The 24,156-nt window shown below is 34.9% G+C and overlaps 1 protein-coding gene across 1 annotated transcript in view; it reads left to right on the top strand.

Moving 5' to 3' along the window:
• Positions 1-24,156, top strand: part of IL1RAPL1 (interleukin 1 receptor accessory protein like 1) — a 729,930-nt gene that overhangs the window by 455,572 nt on the left and 250,202 nt on the right. The window lies entirely within an intron of this gene.

The raw sequence follows: 24,156 nt of genomic DNA, 5'->3' as shown, positions 1-24,156 counted from the left end.
CAGTTCCTTACCAGACCTCTAACTTCTGTTTTACAGACATGTAAAGCATATAGCGGAACACATACCTAAAGTAGAAAACTAGCCTCTAGAATTATAGGATGACATTGGAAGGCAGGAGTACATCATGATCTATATAATGCAGTGTAGTTCCATAGTATATTGCATAAAAGAAAACAAGACAGGATTTTCCTGCCAAACTGGAGGTGAGCTACATCCCTATGGTTGACAAAGATGCTTGTTTATACAAGTTCTTGCACCTTCAAAATACCTAGTAAACTGAGAAACAACTCTTAGAGAAGGAGTTTTGTGGGCTTTTCTTGCTCCTTTTTAGTATCTAATGTATAAATTTATTACATAGTAACAAATAGTAACAGCACTTATATTGTGCTTTAGGCTGAATTGCACCAGTTTCTTTTTATGGTGAAAACTTTGCTTTCTATTTTGATGTATCCCATTTGCCTTCTACATTAACAGAAATTATAGTGAATTATGGTTTGTAATTTTCTTCTAGTAGATTAGTCTGGAAATCATATTGTTTATGTTGTTTTGAAAGAATTCAAGTAACAAAGCATATTTATTTAAGCTCAGTATCCAGGATCTCTTAATATTTTTTTTCTTTTTAAAGGGAATTGATTTATTTGGTCAGTACAGACAGACAATTACTGTCTAGTGATTAACCTCACAGTAAACATCCATGTACTCTGATTGACTCTTACATGAAGAAAGCAGAAACAGAGTTTTCAAGAATTTGATTTACACCAGAAGGAGGTTGTCAATTATCTTTTGCAATACGTGGTGCATGGATTCAAAGAGTACATATTCCCTCAGTCCTCAGGTGACCTCTTCTGTCCCTATGGTTGGTGCTCCACTGCGCAGCAATATTTCAAACAGGCTCAGGCTGAAAAGAGAAAGAAAAAAGCATTGGAGCCAGATGCGTGTTACTATTTGTAGTAATAGTTTAAAAAATGTAATTCATTGCTTGTAGTGTAGGTAGGAGTTCAGTATTTAATTTTTAACTAGGCAGAGACAGAAACAGACTTGGCTGATTTTGATGTGCTAAAAATGAATGAATGCATACGGAGGGAATTATTCAGTTTCCACCTCTGCAAACCTCAGCAGATGTAAGGACAACCTCAAATTAGTAAACTGCTTGGGTAGTATGTAGGTCTTCATATCATCTTTGTAAGATTATGTAGCTAAACAAAACAAACAGATCCGTGCAGGACGTTTGACACTGTCCCACACAACATCCTTGTCTCTAAACTGGAGAGGCATGGGTTTAGTGGATGGACCACTAAATGGATAAGGAATTGGCTGGATGGTGGTAAAGAGTTGTGGTCAAGGGATCAATGTCCAAGCAGAGATCAGTGATGAGTAGTGTTCCTCAGGGATTGGTATTAGGACCGGAGCTATTTAATTTCTTTGTTGGTGACATTGACAGTGGGGTTGAGTGCACACTTAGTAAGTTTGATGGTAACACAATGCTGTATAGTGTGGTTGGCACACTGGAGGGAAGGGATGCCATCCAGAGGGAATTCAACAGGCTTGAGAGGTGGGCCAGTGACGTTCAACAAGGCCAAGCGCAAGTTCCTGCACCTGGATCGGGGCAATCCCAGGCATAGCTACAGGCTGGGGAGAGACTGGATTGAAAGCAGCCCTGAGAAGGACTTCAAGGCCAGGTTGGACAGCAACCTTCGAGCAACCTGGTCTAGTGGAGGGTGTCCCTGCCTATGGCAGGGGGGTTGAAACAATGTGATCTTTAAGGTCCCTTCCAACCCAAATCATTTTATGATTCCATGATTCCAAGATGTGCTTCAGCAGCACCAGCAGCGGGGACCTCTGAAGAGGCCACCCTGACTCCCCAGAAACACAGCTGCCATTGTTCCTGCCCTGCTGTTGGTCTGTCAAACTATGGATGTAATTCTATATGCACATTATTTTCAATGTTAATGTTGTGTATGTTTGTTTTGATAACCTCAATGCTTTATACCTTACATACCTATACTTCTCATACTGAAATATGGAATGTCTCAAATTCTGATTTAGAATTAAAATTGAAAAAAAAAAAAAGTATAAGAAAGTAAGGAAATTCACACATTTTTAAAAAGGCCAAACTCACTTTATGGTTGGTATCCATCTCATCTAAGTATAGCTGTTGAAAATACCTAAGCCATCGAAAAGAGTTATTTTTCCTGCTTTTAAAGAGTGAGAAAACAAATTGCCCTTTCTTAGCTTAAATTATAAGCACTGAATGCCACCTTAGGGACACCTTTAAAGTAACAACCATATTTAGTGCTCGCGTTTTTGGGTTTATGAAAAATGTCTTGTTAATGGCAACAACATTGCACTAATATTCATAAATAACACATGAAATGTTCAAATGTGAAGTACTTATTTCTTACGAAGGATAAGTATATACTTTACTTCTTTTCCAGAGTATGATTTCTTCTTATAATATGGATGTATCTTTCAGGGGTTTATTAGGATAATTTTTCTTTTTTGCTTTGATTTTAATGGAAAAAATAATAATTTGAAAGATTTCTATCTTACACTGAAAATATATGATCATCTAAGTCACTTGAATCAATTTTCTTATTGTTCTGAGATCTGATGTAGAAATTATCTACTTTGCAAAATATAAACTGTGCACTGATTATTCTGGCTTGTAACTAATGTACATTTTCATGTAAACAGCATCATTGATTGTTCTTGGTTTGTGGTTATGTAATTACATGTTCTAAAACATTCTACAATGTACAAAACCATTTGTAGACGTTTATGCCTTCATATTGGTCAGATTAGCAATTTTTTTTCTTTTATATGTGGAACTTTAATTAAGGCAAACCTGCTCTTTGTGACATAATTAAGTGCACATTCAGACTTGGGAAAGAATCATATTTTAACAGTTTAGTCTTAATTAATTCATAGCGCACAACATGGGTCAAAAATATTTTCCAGCAGTGATTTCTTTTAATTAAATGTTAGGTTTAATAATATTCCTTTTGCTACTTGCAGTAGCAGGACATTTGCGGCACAAACTCTTTCCGCTTTTGGAGAATTTCATTCAGGTCAAATGAAGTCCAGCTTGAGTCTAAGCAAGAATATGTGTGTCTCCATTGCAATATCAAATAGCTCTCCATGATGAACATCATAAAGCAAACAGAACCCATCAGACTTACAGTTAGAGCATTACTTATTCAATTCCTCCATGACTTTTTTAGTTTTAAATATTAAAATATTTTTTCCATTCTGTTAAAAGTAAAAAGATCTTACAACTCACAGATGGAGTCATAGCTAATCAGTAGGTTCTTACCCCTAGAGCCATTCCACAGATACTCTTTATTGTCTTTATTCATTGAATAGTCCCATTAAAGTCCCCTTGAAAACGACTCCTGCTGGAATAAGCTCAATCTTAGATTTGGAGATTTGAGCATACTTACAATCAAGCTATAGCAATACTAAATTTAATGTAAATTGATACAAGTCTTTTCATTATTTAAATTTAGCCTGCTTGGTTTAAAATATTTCTGCAATAATCTAGAAAGTGCCAGTTCCATCTGTTATCCATGATGGGTTTTTTTGTCTTTAGATTTTTTTTAGGCAAATAAAGGATATAGTTTGTCTGTTTTGCAGTTATACAGCACTTGACTGTTATTGTTGCTTAAAGGTTGGGGTTTGTTGAATAAGTTTTGTCACTTTTGATTTCTCATAAAATTAGTCTCCATTAGCATAGTGGAAAATCTTAGGTGACTATATATATTTATGTATTTTTAGTGCGAAAAAGTCCACTGTGAAAATAAATAGTATGAAGAAGTAATTATAATTAAATTATGGTAATAGGTTTAAACTTAAACAGGAGAAGTTCAGGTTAGGTATAAGGAAGAAGTTCCTTACTGTGAGGGTGGTGAGGCACTGGAACAGGTTGCCCAAAGAAGTGGTAAATGCTCCATCACTGGAAGTGAAATAATTCAAAGAGAAAATATACAAGTCCAGGAGGACTCCAGTAACTGTGGAGAAAATTGCTATAGGATTTGAGGTCATATTTTTATGGTAGACTGAAAAGGCCAGGTTAGATGGGGCTTTGAGCAGACTGGTCTAGTGTGAGGTGTCCGTGCTTATGGCAGGGGGTTGGAACTAGACGACCTTAAGGTCCTTTCCAACTCTTATCATTCTATGATTCTATGAAATTATACACCTAGCCTCACAGCTCACTGTGTTTGGATCTTATATACACAGCCAATCACAATATTTTGTGGAAAAAAAAAATAAAAGGGGAAAGAGAAGGGTGGGGGGAGGAATTTTGAAGGTTTTAGCCTGCTTTAAGTGTTCTGTATGCAAACTCTGTAAGACAAAATATGCACCCATTTTTTTTTCCCCAAAATGTTGGCTTTAATTCTTTCGTCTTTTTCTCGCTTGATACATTGGAATGCAGAAAGGTACTGCAATAAGCATGTACCTCTTTATTTTTAGCAGGTGCTAAGTGAGAAAAGTGTTGAAGAACAAAGAGGGTTGTTTTCCAACCATTTAGAGCTTGAGAACAATCTCTGCTTGGTTTCTGCAGTTAATGACAGGGATGAACCATTTTGAATGCACCCAACCCCTCCTTGCTTCAGCTGATCCTAATAATTATCAAAGCTGATGCTCATTCCTTTTGTTTATCATGAATTTAATTCAACTATAGAACATATTCAGATCAAAATTCTATTTCCATTTACCAAAAACTAATAAAATATAAAGCAAACAATAGATTCATATTGAAAGCAGCATGTTCAAAATACCAACCTAACACTTTTATAATGCATAAAACCCTGTAGGTTTTATTCATGGCTGAAGAGTGTGTTAGGTGTTTTTTTGGATTAGAAATGAGTGATCTTTTATGATTCAATCATTTTTGTATGGCTGAAAATGGGGGTCTGAATTAATCTCCTGTGTGCATTTGAGTAATGATAATCAAAATGTTATGTAGAGATTTGATTAAAACATTCTCTGTGTTCATTTAACATATTCATTGTAAATGGGTTTAGTGCATTATTCAAAACTAGCTTTATATGAAGACAGCAATGAGCAAAGCTGTATGTATTTTACTGCAAAGTAAGTGCAAATAATGTCATGTACTGTATGTTATAAGTTGAAATTATGAATTAGAAAACCAACTTCAGCAACTTAGCAAAAGAATGGATGCAAAAATTAAAGGGAGACAGACTCCCAGCTCTTATTTTGAACCTCACTGCCGGTGCCCTTCTGACATTTCTACCTTTGTGATAGGCTAAATTGGGGTGCTCACAAAGGCCAACTTTAATAATTAGAGATTATTCCCATCTGTGGTCACTGGAGAAAGAGTAGCTCCTCTAGACTATGATTCAGACAAGTATACAGAGTTGCGTTTACAAAACAGTCACTATGGGCTTTGGGCTTTAGAAGGAGTAGAGCTTCCTTATACATTTGCATGCTTGTCGTTCTGGATGAAGTCTAAATATATGTATAATATACCTTCTATAACATTATCTCCTTAGTTGCTATCTTTTTCTATTATTTATCATAAAATCCTCCAGGACATGGCCACTATTGCTGACTTTTCTTTTATTACTAAGGCTTTTTATAAAAGTACAACTTATTTTTCACTTACCTTGCTATAACCTAGGTCTTCCTCTCTACCTGATAATGTATCTTCAGAAGAGAAATGATCAGTCTCTTTTTGTGTAGATAATGTAAAAATAGAACATTAGTTATAAACCTGTAAGATATATCAGAAATTTTGGAGTTTAGTGTGTTAAATTTCAGTATTTTCAAGCTTACTTTAATTATCCTTTTTCACTGTGTGTCATACCTGTCGATGCCTCTGCTTATCTCATAAGTATGACTCGTGATAGTTGCTTGGGCAGATGCTGTAAAACAATGTAATTGATCGTACAGTCATAGCTTCTGTTGGAGTGCTGTACTCCCTGTTGACAATATGGTGTGGTAAAGGTTAAGGGGATGTTTTAACATGTGGTAATCAGAAGAAGAAATCTTATTCCCTGATGAAAACAAATAATTCCACTTAAATTAGCTATTATATGACAAGTGCAGTGTGTTGCTGTGTATACTGCTGTTAAAATTATGACATTTTTGCTTGTTTCTATCCATAGTGTTATTAGAAACCTGATGACTTTTTAAGCTTTTATTAGACTTTTTTGCTGCAAATTTCCAGTTGTGGCTTTGTGTGTAAGGTTAAAAACGAAGATTTAAAAAAAACCTAAGCTCCAAACAAATTTGATTTTTACATCAGTTGAGAAAAATTAGGGAAATGCCATCTCCTAGCGTGATGGAAGTTTATTTGTGAGTCATTTTTCCTTTCTTCATGAGTCATATGAGAATATTAAAATATAAACATTTTGAGTGGATGTTGTTACCGTGGTGCTGCTTCCCATTGTTTCAGTTTAGTGTGGTGAAGTTGTTACGATAAGCTGCATTCTACAGAGAGAAAGAAATTGTAGACAAAAATGTTTATCACAAAACTGTGTTAGTGACTACTAAAGACATAAAAGACTTAAAACGCTCTAGTTCAATAAGATGTTACAAAATTTAAATAAATCTGTTCTTAAGACACCCAAAATGCTTGTTAAGCAACCTTTTAAAATGTAGATAAATCACACTCAATGTTAATGTTTCACATTATTGCTGTGGAATCAGAAGACTTCATTTTACTTTTACCTTCCCCTAGAGTATGCTAGATCCAACAATATTGTCCAAACTGAGCATTTATCATTTCCCTTGCTTTTCTTTGAACACTTTAGATAATTTATGTGTACAGTAGAGCCTTCTAGGATGGTATTTTAATAAATTAGATTATAAAATGTACAAGTACAATGGCATATGGATATTGCGGTGCCTCCATCCTTAAAAACAATCCATATACATCCTTAAAAACAATCTGTACACAATTACAGTAACTGAATATTTATCTTTAAAATGGAGGGCAATTTTCCATTGCTTTCAATGTCTTAATTGGCTTAGTCAAATTCTTAACTCAGACCTACTGAAATGATATTGGTAGTTCGCAAGAAATTCCAGATAATACATGTATCTGAAATCATTGCAATTGTTACTAAAAAGGCAGAAAAACTGTTTAAAGAAGAAGAAAGACACCTCATTTCTACTGCAGCATTACCTGCTTGGATACAGCATTAAGAGCATAGTAACCTCAAAAACATGTACAAAGTATCTGAGATGTATTCCAATATATCAAAAGTAAACTTATTAAAGAGTACTCATATCTCGAGATGACCTCAGAAAATGTTCTCTCCACCACCCCCCAGAAAAGCAATCAATCTTTTGTTCATGTTGTTGCCTCACAGTATTAATTAGCCATCTAAAATATCGTAGTATATAAATAATAGAAAAACAGTGCACATAAAATTTAAGAAAGAAGTTTAATTTGAAATTTTTTTACAAGTGTAAATCAAGAGTGAAATCTTGATTTCTTTGAGATCAGTGGCAGTTTGACCACTAATTTGAAAGAGGAGCCAATATTTCATATTTTGACTTGTTAAGAAAGACAAAAATTCAAGGTCATTTAAAAAAGTGAAATCAGATTTTAAAAAAATCCAACTCTGCAAATCAGCCTGATGTTTTATTGGTTATTCTCTCATGCAATTTCTTTCAATTAATCACTTCTAAAAAAGAAATTTAGAATACCTTCGTCATGTTTTAGTAGCAGGAGAAAAGACATGATAGCTGCATAATGACCATCTAAAACAGAATGAATAGTAGATGAAATCTCTTTTACCATGATAAATGTGGAAAACCTGCCCATCTATTTCTTCATGATTCTAAAATACAGGTTTTAATTTTGGATCTGGCTCAAACTATAGTTCTTCCTAATTTACTCACTTGGTGAATAGTTTGATCCTGTTCTTACTGGAATCAATATGGCTAAAACACCTTCTGGCTTACTGGGAAAAGTACAGAGCTTAAATAAAGCAGTCAAGAGGACAAATTTTTGATTCTAGGGTACTTTATCTAGAAAGTTTAAAGATATGTGAAAATGAATAGGAATGAATAAATCTAAACTATATCATAATTTAACTTCTGATGTTTTACTTATCTGTGTGAGAGCTTAATATAGGAAGACAATTTCACCAACTTATTTTTTTTTTCTGTGGGAAGTTGATAACACAAGATAATTGTTTGAATATGAGAAAGAAATTGGAACTAGCAAAGACATTTTTCATTTCTTTAAGGTATTTCCTTTTACTTTTGAGTATTATATCCACATCCAGATCTGCGTTAATTTAAACATATGAGATATAACTTCATAGAAACAAGATTGAGGAGTGATATAAATCAGTGGATTTCCTCTGTATTCTTTAAACAAAGTGGAGAGGGAGGAACTAGAGTGAGTTCTATTCCTAAATCATTCTGTCTTTCCCACTGCATCCTTCCCGTGTTAAATAAGATTATGATATTTCTCCAGACACAAAATATGACAAGAAACATTCCCAGTACTTAATATGCCCTTTATGGAGTCACCAGTCCAACAGCATAATTCTACTCAAGTCGTGGGAGGTTTATTTATGGCAAGTGTATGATCTGTTTTCTGTTGGTTTGGGTTTTCTTTTTCTCTAGAGGTAAGATTCCTTCTCACCTAATTTTAATACTTACACCCATTTACATATGAGCTTGTTACTGTTCTAGCAATTCTATGGCATGAATTGTCTCCTTTCAATACCAATGTGTGAAACATCAGACAAGTTGTGTTATACAAAGTCCCACTTCCTTCTCTTGACTATCAAAGGAGCTTTAAGTGACAAAAGCAAATGTAGATTTATATATATTAATCTATATTAATATATAGATTTATCTAAATTGTATGAATTTAGATCATCTAAATTGTATGAATCCTACTTTAAGATTCCACAGTTGATATATTTATAATCTTTGGAAATTGTAAGCTTGCTCTTCATAATATTATTGTTATAAAACTTGTTATAAAACAAGTCCAAAAATTAATGACAGCTTTTTGAAGCAGACAAGAACAAATCTGTAGTAGAAATAGTATTTGTTTTTCAGACTGAGATATACAGCTGGAAAAAAATAAGCAAGCTTTTGGGTGTACAAGGCTGTCTTCGGATCTCAGGGGCTTAATATACCAGCTGGTCTAATAAAATATATTGCTTCTACCTTGTTTTGTCTAAGCTGTAAGGTCTAGAACAACATTACTATTATTTTTTTTCATAGTATTTAAGTTTTCTTAGCTAGGAATCACAGCATGCATTTCTTTAAGCTAGCTGCGTTGTGCAAAAAAAGGATAGGTTTTTTTTATTAAAATATTACTGTTTTGATTCATTTTGGCAGCTGGAATAAACTGTGCTTCACATGTAACACAGAGTGTACCCTTTTCTATTGTGCACTTTCTTTGAAAGTGATTATGGTTACAAGACAACTGAAAGCTTTCCTTTTATATTTCACTATTCTGAATACAATTCAAACTAAACATAAAGAAAATTGAGTCCCCTCTGGAAACAAATATTTTGATTTGAGAGCTGCAGTAAAGAGAATAAACGTTTTATTAGTAAGTAGGTGGGTTATGATGTTTCAGTGTAGAGATGGTAAATTTATTTTAAACTACTACTTCCGTTCACTGCTTACATGTATCTTCTAACAGGGCATTTTTCATGTCACTATCAACTAGCATTAATGCCCATGTGGGTAAAGAACCTGAGGAGAGATGTGGTTATTATTGTTTTGTTGTCACATAGCTCTTCCAGGAAACCTTCTCCCACCCAGCACAGCACAAGAAGTGTTACTTGATGTGAACAGCTCCTGCTTCCTCTGCAGCTTTGTGCCTGGTGTTACAGCCGAAAACCCAGCTGCCTTATAGCATCCCATGCTGAACTTGTCGTAACATACCACCCCTCCTCAATCTGGCACAGTTTGTGATTTCAATGACCAAAACAGGCCTTTCTCACTTTTCCAAGTTTGCCTTTTGAAAGCACAGACCAGCAATGCACTTTGGGTCTTGGCATTGCTTCCAGTATCTAAAGGGACCCTACAAGAAATCTGTAGAGGGACTTCTTACAAGGGCATTTAGTGACAAGACAAGGGGGAATGGCTTTAAACTGACAGAGGAAAAGTTTAGATTAGACATTAGGAGAATATTCTTCACTATGAGGGCAGTGAGGAGCTGGCACAGCTTGCCCACAGAAGCTGTGGCTGCCCCATCCCTGGAAGTGTTCAAGGCCAGGTTGGATGAGGATTTGAGCAATCTGGTCTAGTGGAAGGTGTTGCTGCCCATGGCAGGGGGGTTGAAACAAGATGATCTCTAAGGTCCCTTCCAACCTAAACCATTCTGTGATTCCATGATTCCAAGATGTGCCTCAGCAGCACCAGCAGCAGGGACCTCTAAGGGGACCACCCTGCCTCGCCATAAACACTGCTGCAGTTGTTCCTGCCCTCCTGCAAACCACTCGTCTGTGCATCCTCCCCTGTGCAAAACTCAGACAGGCACAGTGGACAAGCCAATGCTTGGTAGGACGGCAGCATAAAAGTAGCCTGCTGCAGAACGAGGCCACAGGGACCACAGTTTCTGTGGTGCCAAAGGGAGCACCTACCCACCCTCATCCGAGAAACGGAGGAGCCACAGCCTCTGGCTGAGCACTCACCCCTCCATGCAGTGGCAGAGTGTTGCTGAAATCCTGTTGTGGTATTTTCAGATGTTTATTCCTTCAAAACAATTCCATTAGTTTTTCAGAATTTTTTGAGCTAGCATTCAGAATTCAAAAAGTCATTCATTAATAACTTGGCAAAGGACAAAAAATGCATTGTGATACGCTAATTTAAATAGAAATAGGCTTATTCTTTTGTGTGGGTTGCATATGCTTTTTTCTCCTTTTTTTTAATCTAGATTTTTATGAGTAATTTCAGTTTTCTGAGGAGCTACTCCGACACCTGCAGGAAAAAGAAAAATAAGGCTAGGTGAACTATTTGTCTTTGTTACATAGCTAGCAATCCCTAGACTTTTTTGGTCACATTTGAGGAATGACAGTTACTTAGGATAAAAGGGAGGGCAGGAACACAGATTAAGGAAGAAAAGACACTTGCAAAATGTGGATAATGTGACATTTACTGGAAATTATGTGATCATAACAGGAAAAGCATTTCTTTTACCTACTCTTGTGCAAAAATGAAAAGCTGTACACTTTACAAGAAATAGTCCTGTGCAACTACGGTTTTGACAAAGACAGGCTCAAAAAATTGAAGGCCAGAAATATTTGACAGAGCTATTCTGGCTTCTGAAAAGTCAAGCACAAAATACTTTTGCATGGGCTCTGTAATGCCTTATTCTAATACTCTAGATATATATATATATGCTAGTTGTCAGTTACATCTCATATTTTCAAAAGCTAAATTCTGTACCGTTCTCCTCTAGGTGTCTTGTTGTCTTATGTAGTTCATGACAATCTTTGTGATCTGTCATAGTAAATTTGATATGGACATAAAGCTGTGGGAATAATGGTTTACCAACTCCACTCAGAAAGATACACAGGTATATATGTCTGCTATGAGATGGTCAGAAAGCATAAGGCACTGACCATCTGTAGTTTCTGTAAATAGAAAGAATATATTATCTCTAAATACAAGTTCAGGGTCCTGTTATTACTTAATAGTTCTATAAGAAACATGATTTCTTTTAGTTGTCAGTGTTATTTCTTTTTTTTTCTTACAGCAATTCTGAAAATAAATTACTTAATTTAGTAATGATAAAAGCCCAAACAATATAAAAGACTTTCATAACATGAAAATTTTCTTTCCATTTTTGCATGTAGAAAAACATGCCAGCTGACCAAGTTTCCTTATTAAACTGAGTGCTTCATAGTATCAAAGGACAGAAAACTTGCATTAACTTGATTAAAAATACTATACTGAATGAATAGAAAAATGATGAATCTACTCTTGGGATTTTAAAAGGATTTTGTGAGCAGAAAGGAGACTTTTAATAAGTAAATTGTTACAGAATTAATAGATACGTGTGTAGAAGGTCCTTATGGTTCCCACGCGTACATTATGGAAGAGTAAATGAAATTACTAGAGTACGAATGCACTTCTGACTCAGAAACTGAATTGCAGGGGGTCTTGATTCTTGTTTGTTTTTGGAACTTGATAACATCTAGTTAAATTAACTAAAATACTTTTAAATTTTCAGGATATAGATGGTTCTTCATTACACGGCAAAAGGGTATTTATTTTGTTAGAGGCCTTCAGCATTATCAGCATGCTAGGACAGAAAAAAGTTATTTTCTGCAATTTCAGCCATTAAAAAGAAGCTAGGCTGGGAAAGGAGAAAGGAGAGGAGAATTAAGTTGCTTGTGTGTTTGCGTGATTTTGTGAGAAGGAAAAAAAAAACCCAACATGTTTTTAATAGCATTTATTTGTGTTTAACCTTCTATCAAATTTGAGTAACACGCCTTTGAAGAAATATATGGCACTTTCTGACCTGGAAGGAAAAGACAGTTTTAACAGGAGAAAGATAATTTATAACTCTTGCTTAGAATATATTATTAGAAAGCTCTTCTGTGAGATAAGAGGCAGATTTCCATGTCTATAGTAACGCACCAACTCTTTTTCTTAATTGACAGTTTTGCTGGGTGCAGAGGAAAGGATTGCTGTGAATTCAAACCAAGGCAGTAGTACAAAGGCGGATAAACAGAGTCTTTGTTTAATACAAGCATATCTTTTCTTCTACTGTGGAACAGAAGCTTGGGAAGAATTTAACAATACACCCTGAGCTATTCAGTGGGTATGGGAGAAAAGGAATATGTGAAGATGGAAGGAGTAAGAAGCTTCCACTAGTAGAGATGAGAAAAACACACAAAGAGAAAACAGTGATTTTTTTTTTTTAAAGACGACCCACTGTAAATGTGTTTATGATTTTCCCTACAGTGGAAATATCTACCCTTTTTTCACAAGATAGTATTCACGGTGAAGACCATGGTGAGCTTGTCAGGAGGTGGGAATATATTGAAGTGAATACAGTTGTAGCTGCCATCGTGAATGACTGCTGCAGTCACAGCTTCTAGAACCCATTGTAGGTTTCAACAGTCCATGGTACAATGGAGCTCCACAAAAGTACAATGGTTGTTGACATCCCATTAAAGAAAAAGTATAAGTGGAATGAATATGCTTGGATTTCTTTTTACTCTGTATAACTGATTTATAAAAGAAATAGCAAAGAGAGAGAAAAACGAGGGAAAATCACTGTGAAAAGTAATTAAAGATATATATACTTGGGAGGGGTAAAATACTGCTATAGCTACAGTGAAGACTATTTGACGCTTTAAACTATTAAATGATTTTGTTTTTTTAAGGTTGTATATTAAGATACTGTTATGATTAGCAGAGATATCACACTTAATTTTGATTCTAATTTCTTTAAAGAAAAAAGCTTAAGTAAGGCTTTTAATTTATTGCTTATGTACAAACAGGCTCTATAACAACTATTTTAAAAGCTGAAATTAATCAGATTCTGAGAGAGGTTCAAAGATGATGGATGTTTAGTTAATTTTTTTACTTTATGTATTTCTGCATTCAGCTGGTGAAGAATGTACCCTACATGAATCTCACTGAAATGATGCTTTCATGTAGGTTTACTGCCCAAGGTTTGTATTTATTCATCCAGTGAAAATATCTCCTAAAAGCAGAGCTAGGCACCATTACTTATTTAATAAATAATGATTTTACGCACCCAAAGGATAGTTTTCACAATCATTGTAGAGTTTATATGAAATCCATTGATAAGTTTTGCCTACATCTGTCAGCTTTGCATTTACCCATCATCATGAAGTATTTCAACTGCATTATGCAGCCTTTTCCTGTTTAAAAAGCTTTGTAATTGTTGTCCTCATTCTAAGTAACATAACAAGTGAGAGGCTCCAAATTGCCTTTGAAACTAGTACTGTGTAATGTAATGCATGATTTTGGTTTACTTGCTTAGTTGCTTTTAATCTAGAAATGGCATTATAGCAAAACAAACAACACTGTCAAACATATAAACCTATTTTTCTCCCTCCCTAAGGTTATGTTGGCTACCTATACAGACATTTGAGAAATACCTGTGCATCTTATGCACATTTTTTAAATAGCATGGAAATCTAAATGCATAAAGAATAGTAAAATGGGTTTTTAAAAGATTAAATTAATATTTTATATTGCTTTATTATACAAATAACCTGTCACTGTCTGTAAGCCCTCCTCCATCCTCTCCCTGCTGCACTGGAAAAAAAGCCCAACCCTTTAGCCAGACAGAATGAAAAATATTTTTTATTTGTCTGGTAAAAGTAAGGATATATTTTTGCATCCAGATATAAAAATGTTTTACAATGGCCTTTGGAACTTGATTCTACGTGTCTGGTACTCCACTCAGGCATTGTTATAGGGGTTGGATTGCAAGCTGCAAGAATTATGAGTCTGAAGTAGCTTGACAACTAGACAAGCACTTACAATTCTAATCTTTTCTTCATATGTTATCTGTAAGAAAGTGAACACTTACATTAGAAATCAGGCTTTTAAGCATTGCTTGCTAATGCCTTGTTTTCTTTCTAGGAGATTTATTTCTGCCTAACACAGCAGGAAAAATTAGCTAAAATTATTTAGGGTTTTGGTTTTTTTTTTCCACAGAATCCTGAGTCAAGTCTTAATGTTCAATAAAATACGAATGCAGAAGTAAATGAAAAACATTATAATTCAGAACTTAAACTGTGTGGAAGAGAGAAAATTTGGAAGGAGGCCATATGTTAGAGAAGGCAGGTACTGCAGCACATGAGGCTCAGAAAATCTTAGTAATACTACTGGTGATCAATTATTAGGATGTGCTGCCTGAAGAATCACACTGTTCACAGTGTCTTTTTTCTGAGTGGCATAGTTCTGCTACTTGCACAGTGGTTCTATCAATAATGACTTTTGTGACACTGCTAGAGTCACTGAAATGTCACCCCTATCTGGCAGTCATCCTTGAAAGACAGGATTTTGTTACCAACAAAACAAACAAATAACAAAACAGCTGCTGTAATTGTGCATTAAAAGACCAGTAATAAGCGTGAGGTTTCTGGATGTGTCTAGACAGTTCCAGGTTTGGAGATCTGTTAAAAGTTTTTCTTTACTTTCACTGCTGATGAATTCAAAGACTCAAAATCTCTCTTAATCTCTGTCATATGTAGCAGATGCATAAGGAGAGAGAGAAAAAGACACTCAATTCCTGTTTGTAAATTAACAGACTTATCTCATTGTGGTCGTCTGACTTATGTCCACATCACAGAAAACGCCATTACAGTCAGCAATAAATGGCACCCTCATTGGTACTTCACAAAATATTTTTGCAGGTTTATAATGGAGACAGGTATTAAGAGACCAGTGTGGGTATATATGTATATCATGGTATTAAGCTGGTTAAATTGTTAGTCCTTTTAATCAATTTTGAGATAATTGTTTTCAAATAGCAATTCATAGGGTGAAGATCAGTATTAGCATTCAGAAAGGCAGTAGTACTTCAAAACAAACAAAGAAACAAACAGATGAATAAAACCCTACCAACTAACAAGGTGTTAGTGATAGCCTGTCCTGCCTATCCCAAAATATGAAGGGAAGGCAAAAGATTTGTACTCTGCTGTTGGTGTACTGACCAAATTTAAAGCTGTTGCCTATAAATTCGTGGCTGCATTGCACTTCTACTGCACCTATCTCATCAACACCATTGCAAAATGAAACACTGAACTTTGCTGTGAGAGCTGAGACAGACATCAACATTTTCCAGAAAAGTCAGCTGAAATATTCCCATGCTTCTCCCAATCTGTCTCCCAGCTGGATCTCAGGCTGCCCACAGCCCTCCTCCTTCTGTGCAAAATGCTTTCCAGCAGTACCCACTTTGTAATCATTTCTCTGTCTAAAGATGCCAGTGCTTCTAAACTAGGCAACATATCAAATTGACAGTGAAAACTGCACAATACACAGTTGCCTAGGACTGTCAAACCTCAAGCAGTAGTGTTGGCAGGTAAGAGCTGCTCATTTCTCATTTCTAGCTAATCTAGATTTTTCTAGTCAGCTGCAGGCTTTTATGAAGACTGGTTGGATGCAAAAGTGCTAGGACTAACCATTAGCTTTATACTCAGTAAAATGCAGAAAATTTTATCCAAAGCATCTTTCAATTGCTTTATTACAAATAGGGACATGCAACAAACACTTGTGTGCTTGTCTTTCCAGCCACAAATTCTTCTGATCAGATTCTGACAGAAAGAAGTCTCTGGATATTGACTTCAGATTCTGTAAGTCCAGCTAGGGTCTTTATTATATTCAAACAGCATGTGGACATCAAAGTAATATATCATTCACCCTGAAAGATTTATAGAAAGACCATTAAAAACAAACAAACAAACAAAACCACCACCAACAACAACAAAAGACTAGTTAAAAACTTAAAGCATTTTGAATTAATACTGCTTTTTGTTTTAGAACTGTAGGTATAGAAAAGGAAAGATATGAAATACAAAGAGCTACAGGGTAGTTAAGGCTTAGCGTTAGAAAAATACCTCTCTCTCTGCCAATAGTGCTGCTTTAGGGCAAGGAAAAGACGACCCTTGCTGTCTGTAAACTCTGACTTTTCTTCAGATAATCCTTTTTGGCTCCTGCTTATCAAGGAACTAGATGATACCTTATGAAGGGAAAAAGAGACCCAAGATTCATAGATCCATGTATGCCTATATGGGTACACACATGGATACAAGGAAGCAAGAATAAATAATACAGTTGTTCGGACCTGAAATATACTTCTTATGAACCCAATTTTTCCCCTAAATTTGAACCAAACTGAAAAAAGTACATCTTTCCTGGTCATCTCTGGTGCTGATCATGGTACTTTGGGTTCTTAGCAATCATTTTTAATTGTCAGTGATTCTCACATTTAGCGTATTAACTATACCCAGTTGGTTCTAATCATTCCCTTCGCTATGGCTTGTTTAGAATCATGTACCAGCCAAATGAAAATTAAAAAAATTAGATTGGTTCACTCTATTCTCTTACAAGGTCACTTAAATAATTTTACACGGAATCAGTTTAGAACTGTGTTCACCTGAAAGAGCAGAACATTAAGTGGAGTAGCACTACCCATTGCATTGAAAAAAGGGAGTGATCATTTTAAATTTGCTTTGTAATAAATAAATAAATAAATAAATAAGCTTTAGAAACACAGAAGGAAGTGATTAACCAATAATCAGTTTGAAAAGAGGTTGTGCAGGAAAATAGTCTTAGAATAAAAGTCCTATTCTCTCATAACAGTGCATGTTTTATTCATCTGCAATAGTTTCCAGTTCCCTGGGGGAAAATAAATAAATAAATAAATAAATAGAGTGACAGAGGAAAAAAAGGGTATGATGTTAGGTTAAGTACATTTTATTTATCATTTTCTTATGTTTCTTAAATGAAATATGTTTTTGTTCCTGGTCCCTACACAAGAATTGTAATAAAATGTAATTAACTGCAAAAATGTGAAACAGAAGCAATTGCTTGAAGAGAAAATGGATATTTCCTCTGTATTTGTATCTAAAATAGGTCTCATATTGACCAAAGTCTTTTTTAATATAGGCTGCACCTAATTAGAGGTATTAAACTACTGCTGAAATTGTTATTTCTAAAAATAATTATTACCACTGAAATTCAAAGACAGCTTTTTGGGGGTTTTGTTTGGGAATTTGTTTGTTGTGGTTTTGTTTTGTTTTTTAATAAATCATTTTGAATTTGGACTAATATTTTTATTAGAACATTGTACAGTAAATTTTCCAAGCAGTCTCTTTTCTGATTGCTTTTTTTGAAGTATAGATGTTAAAGTGGTAATGATAGTGGCCAGTAGAGGGGAAAAAAAAAAGAGCATGAATCTGTGTATAATCTTAGCTGTGTTCTCAAAGAAGAGAAATTTGTGCTGACAAAAATAGGATGGTATTAAAGGTCCCTTTGACAGCAGCTTCCTCTCTATTACTGTTTCACAGTATCTGAGAAATGGTGGTTCTTTCCTCATAGTGAGAGATGGGAGTCAGTAGGGAGTTTTCTTTATGAAAAGAATTGAAAGATACTGCCTCTCAGATGAGTATATGTTAGTATTAGTAGTATATTTTATGGAAGAAAAGTCAGTTTTAGAGGGTAGAGCCATGGTTTGGCAAGACAAATCTCAGTGGCATGATTGGTGGCAGCCTCCTTATGAACACTGAAATTACTACCTTGTATGTATCAGAATTATGTTTCAGAGCATAAGATCTCTAGCCAGGCCCTAGTTATGATCTTAGATAAAGTTTAGCTATAAGAAGGGGGGGAAAAATTCTCATAAATTGCTTGCTTATACTGATATCCATGCTACAATCACCAGCTTCCTTCATGAGGCATTTATGTCCATCGGAAACTCTGTATCCTGTTAAACTTCCATTAGGAAAAAAAACATATTTGTGCAAAAGAATCTTTAAAGGTTTGCATTGATGTGAAACCGTTTTGCTTGTTGGTTGGCACTGGAACTGACTGATAATTTGCATCTATCATTACTTTCAGCATAGTTTGATCCTCTCTGGGGAAATAAATCTATGATCCAACTGGGTAGAAGTCCCTGTTATCACAAAGTCTGTTGCCAGTAGATGGAATCAATTTGAGCTGTTACTGATTTTTAGGTTTTGGGTTCAACCAGAAGATGTGTAACACATAGAAATACATTAATATTTTCCCTGTTGCCATCCACTCTATTCTTTTAGTTAAATTGGAACAAAAGTATACATTTAGATTTGTTACAATGAAAATATGGATATATGAAATGGTAGTAGTGTATAAAGTAGTGAAAAAAAAAGCAGTACATGGAAGCTAGCCAGGTTTTTACTTTTAAATAAGTAATTTATAGGATAAAAATGAATATATTTTAATATTGAACATGTGTATTAAATTAGTAATTTCTAGACTAGTAGGTATGACATGACTTGCAGACCCTATTATAAACCCCAAAATATGGCTATATTTAATTCTAACATACTAATTCATAGTAATGCCCAAAATTTCTTTAGTGAAGATTTGATTTAATTTTTACGAAGTTTTCGTGGCTTATTTATCACTCTAACATAATACCGTTTCAAGGAATTTAACTATTTTTTTTACTTTCCTTGTGCACCTCTATCTAATAGACAGAAATCCTGATTGCTATATTTTTAGCATGGTTATGAGTCTTTGAATAACTATGAACACTTTGAATTAAAAAAAAATAAAAATTAATGGTATCTTGTGTTGCAATCATAACTAAATAATGTGTGATTTCATATTAAAACTGGCAATATTGACCACAGGTACTGCCTAAAGAGCTATAACTAAATAGTATATAGAAGTGGTATTGGATTAAATGTAAAACATTTAATGTAAACCAAGATGACTAATCAGCTTTCCTTCATGTTGTCTCTTAACTTTCTCCTTGAATACCCAAATAATTTCAAAATGCAGTGTTGCAACACTCTAATCTCCCAATAGCGAGCAAAATGTAGATTTGTAGTCTAAGACGTGAATTTTTCATTGAAGTAATAAGAAAACAGTTACAGTGTGTGTTTAAGTTTTCTCTTAGACAAATAAAGTAGCTACTGAATTCTCCATCCAAGGCAAATGCTGAGAAATTTAAATAGGACACACATTCATTCAGAATGTGTTTATGCTTGGTTGCATATATCATTTAACATTTAAAACTCCTTTTATCATCTACTGTAGCTCATGGAAGTAAGATTTTTTTCTCATTTTTAGTCTTGGGAAAAGGTTTTTCAGTTAGAGGATTCTGTGATTTAATTACAGAACTTTTCAGAAGCTCCTCTTAGATATTAATTCTGCTCTGAATTAACCCATATCTCCACGTGTGGACTGTAGTTGTTGCATAAGGAGAAATGAAAGAACAAGGTAAGCATGACCATCATATTTCCTGAGAATATCTTCCAGTTCCCTCTTACTTGAAGTTCAGGGAATTCTTGCACTGCTGACTGTACCCAATAGTCTTTTTCTCATCTCTGTTTCACTTATTTGTCCAGTCCTGTGGAAACCTCTACAGTATCCACAACAGTGGAAGGAATTTGTAGAATCACCGAATGGTTTGGGTTGGAAGGGACCTTAAAGATCATCTAGTTCCAACCCTCCTGCCATGGACAGGAACACCTTCCAGTAGACCAGGTTGCTCAAAGCCTTGTCCAACCTTTCCTTGAACATTTCCAGGGATGGGGCGTCCACAGCTTCTCTGGGCAACCTGTGCCAGTGTCTTACCACCCTCTTTAACCAAGCATTGTGTGAAAAATGGTATTTTAATTTGTTTTGAAACTTTATGCTGTTGGTTTTGTTTGAGGCTCTTCAGTTCTTGTATAAGAAAAGCTAGTGAATGGTCTTCCTAGCTCTTCTGGCCACTCAATATTTTTTTATAGACCTCTCCAATATCTGTCTTCAGCCATCTCTTTTTTGAGTGAAAAGTCTCAGATGATCTACTTGTTCCTCATATAAACATTACTTATGTTGAGTAGAATGATAAGAATGTATGTTTGTAAAACAATATTCAGGTATAAAAAAATATATTGTACATTGACCAGAATAACAGCATCCCTTAAATCCCATTTTCCTGTCTTTAAAAGCAGAAGGATAAGATAAGAATGTGGCATATACATATGGTCATAACTACCTATTCTGTCAAGCTGAATATCCTGACAGGTCAGTTTTAGTGCTCAAAGGTTAAGACACTTGTTGAAGGCATCCTACTTGTAAAACTTATTTATAATCACTACAAGCCATTCAGAGGAAATGTAATATTTGTCAGTAATTATTGACAGTGATTGATTCTATTCTGATTTACATTGCTGAAAATCGAGAACAAAGTTCATTTTACGGTTGTGACATAGAGGCTTCAAAAAGACGCAGTTGTCATGCTACAGAATATTCTGCTTCTCAAATGTAAAAGTATGCAATTTTAAATGTCTTCAACTAAATGTTAGTGCAAAGCATGCTGAAATCAAAGAAAATACTTTATAATTCTCTGAGTTATAAACTCTCAAGAAGTCTCCACCCTGGGTTTTAATGTACTCAAGAAGGAGGTGAAGGCAGCATTTGTTTGGCTGGTTTGGATTTCTTCAGTCACCTAGATATGCTCCCAAAGGCTGAAGTTATCTTGAAAACTTTCAGGAGAAATAAACTTCACAAAAGTACAGACAAACAGGCATAATGTGCATGGTGGTAGTCAGTGTGTAGTTTCATCTCACCTCTTCCTAGTCACTAGGCTGGAAAACCACTGGTATTTAATCTGAGCTAGTCATATAGGCCTCTGGCCATAATTAGTGGAAGGCAGCAAAAGATCATGGAGGACATCTTGTGATTGACTCATTCACACATAGAGGTGTCTGTTTCTCTCTTATCCCAGTTAGGGCAGACTGTATAAACTTTATGTGGCTGCAGTTAGTGAAATTATGTCCATTTTATCCATTCAGGGTAAGCAGAAACCATCAGCATTTAGAACTGATACCAACTCAATTCTTGCATATAAGATATAGAGCAGACTCATGACTGAAGTACTCAGGTGCTCTCAGCTTCCTGCTACTGTTTTTCATTCTGACATTTGCCTGCCTTGTACCTCGGTTTCCCTTTGGAAAAAAGGACACAATTGTACTTTCCTTTTCCTGCTCATCAGACAATGTATCTCTTTAGATTGTCCTTTACTTTTTTTACTGTGTGTTGAGGTCTCTTGCAAGTTCTGCAACATAAATACTAAATTACAATGTTCCCTATCAGATACGCTGGATTTAAGATGCATCACAGAAATCAGTTTTTCATCTAACCTTCTTCCCTTGTTGCTCCCAACCCAGAAATTGGCAGGACAGCAAACTAAATACCAGGCTGCCCACAGCAAATTATTCAGATATCTGAGTATCCAAATCCACAAAATAAATTGAGCTTTCAATGTTGCTCTTGTGAAAGAATTTCACATTAGTCGCCATCAAATTAAAAAAAAAAAAAAAAAAGCGCGTTTTTGTTTTTATTCAGTAAAAATGACCAATGTATAGTCATCACTAAGCAAGATGAAAGAGGTCTGACATGTAGTAAAACTTGATAAATTTTTTTTATCAATTTCCTTCTTTTTCCACTCTACCCTAACTCTCATTCATATGTCTGTATCAGCATAAAATAATTATAGTAGCACCCTGGAGAGATGTAGGCCATGCCCTTCCCATGTAGTCGTGCCATGTTGTATAGGAATTAAAGCTTTATCAATATCTTGTCACACAAGATGGCTACTCAGAAAGAATATATTAGCCCAGGATTTGAAACTGATCAATAATTTATAGTTTTGCTGTTGTACGACATAATTATTATGAGGAGAATGCTAATATGAAATACTCCCATCTGGTAATATGTATATTAACCTCATTAAACACTCAATGAATGGAGCTTAGGCTTATGTCTGAAAAATTAAACACTGATGCCTATAAAATATGCTACTCGATGCAACTGAGATTGGAGAATTTTTATAAAGGAAACAAATCTGTTCCAAATAAATGTAGAGACAATAATAAGAATTTCAGGAATTAAAACTGTGATGTATTTAATTCTTGACACTTGTAATAGATTTCATATATTAGTTTTGCTGATTAATCCATATGGCATGAAGAAAAAAAATCCAGTTGGAACCAGAGAACATTTTCTTACCAGCTCTCAGTGATCATTCTTTCAGACTATAACACTCGACCTTTCAGTGTTTTCCAGCTACAAAATTGTAATCTGTACTGAAACATGCAGACTTGTTGGAAGCTTAGTAGCTTTCAAAAGTCAAAAGTAGTGTTAAGAACAGTTCTCAATTTCATCTCTCTTTTCGCCATTTTCCTTTGCCGTCGTTAGTTGCATAGGATGAAATTTTTCATCCATAAAGAAAGTGATGGAGAAATGGCTTTGAAAATTTGCTGGGAGCAGAAAATCAAGTGTCTGTAAAGATTTCAAAGTGTCTTTGTTGTCGACCCTGCCATTTACCTTTGTCACTCTTAAAGGTATACATAGAAAGATGGAATTTACCATTATGCGCTATTTTTTGCTCAAATGTAATATATCCTCTTTTATAAAGACCAGATGATATGTAAAACCTTTCATTTTTTCAGTAGAATAAATTAATAGAATTTAGTAGAATAAAGATAGTTGACAAATAAGGTGAATTTTAGTACTACTCAAGTACTACTCATCTGGTAACAATTATATGAGCACAAAAAAATACTCATTTTATTTGGTTATAATTAGTTTCTGTGGTTAACCACTGAACCCCTATTTCATATTTTCAACTGTTGCCTCCTATATATGTACCTTCCGAAAGGCTAAACATTGTATATCTCTTAGTGGGATCAATCAAATTGAAAAAACTGAGTTCAGGTACTGGCATGAATGTTTAGGAGTGTCATGCTTATAAGGAAAAGATTGTCTTACAGGTTTTTAGCAACTGTCAGTCATTTGTAGAATTCTTTTGAACTCTTACATGTTGAAATCATTTAAGCAGTATACACATTTTCCTTTTTCCCAATAAAGTACAAAACATTGTCAGGAAAAAAAGGTTTCTTATTTGGTTTCTCCATGTAATACTCTTTGAAAACAAAGTGGATATTATCAGCTGATCTCCCTGTGACAAAATAATTAGCTTAGATGCTCCTAACTTGTAATACAATAACACAGCAATGGCAGAATCTCTCATAACAACTTGTTGGCTTCCCACACAAGATACCTGGTATGTTTCTATGCAGCATCTTTAAACTCAGTGTGCCTATTCACATGCAGCAGCCTACAGATGCTACAGATACTACTGATGTAATCCAACATATGCAGTCCAGATTTCCAGACTGTTATCTCTGTACGTGTAGTCCCTGATGTGAGGTTAGTAAGATTTCTTTAGCATCTAGCTCCGTATTATAAAGGAAGTAGAAAAGATATTCTATATCTTCCCACTGCTTTTTACTGTAGAAGTGGTTAGGAGGAGTATCTTCTGATTGAACTGCAAAGTACTGAGCAAATAGTACATTTTAAAGACATAAGAGCCTGTGAAGGGTTTGAATGCTGTCAAGATGGTCCTTTTTCTTAGATAAGTTTATAGAAATGCAAAAGTAGTTCAGAGTTGAAAGG

Source organism: Strigops habroptila, chromosome 2 (genome assembly GCF_004027225.2).
Source record: "Strigops habroptila isolate Jane chromosome 2, bStrHab1.2.pri, whole genome shotgun sequence".
NCBI lineage: Eukaryota > Metazoa > Chordata > Aves > Psittaciformes > Psittacidae > Strigops > Strigops habroptila.
This window is presented reverse-complemented; position numbering and strand designations above follow the sequence as displayed.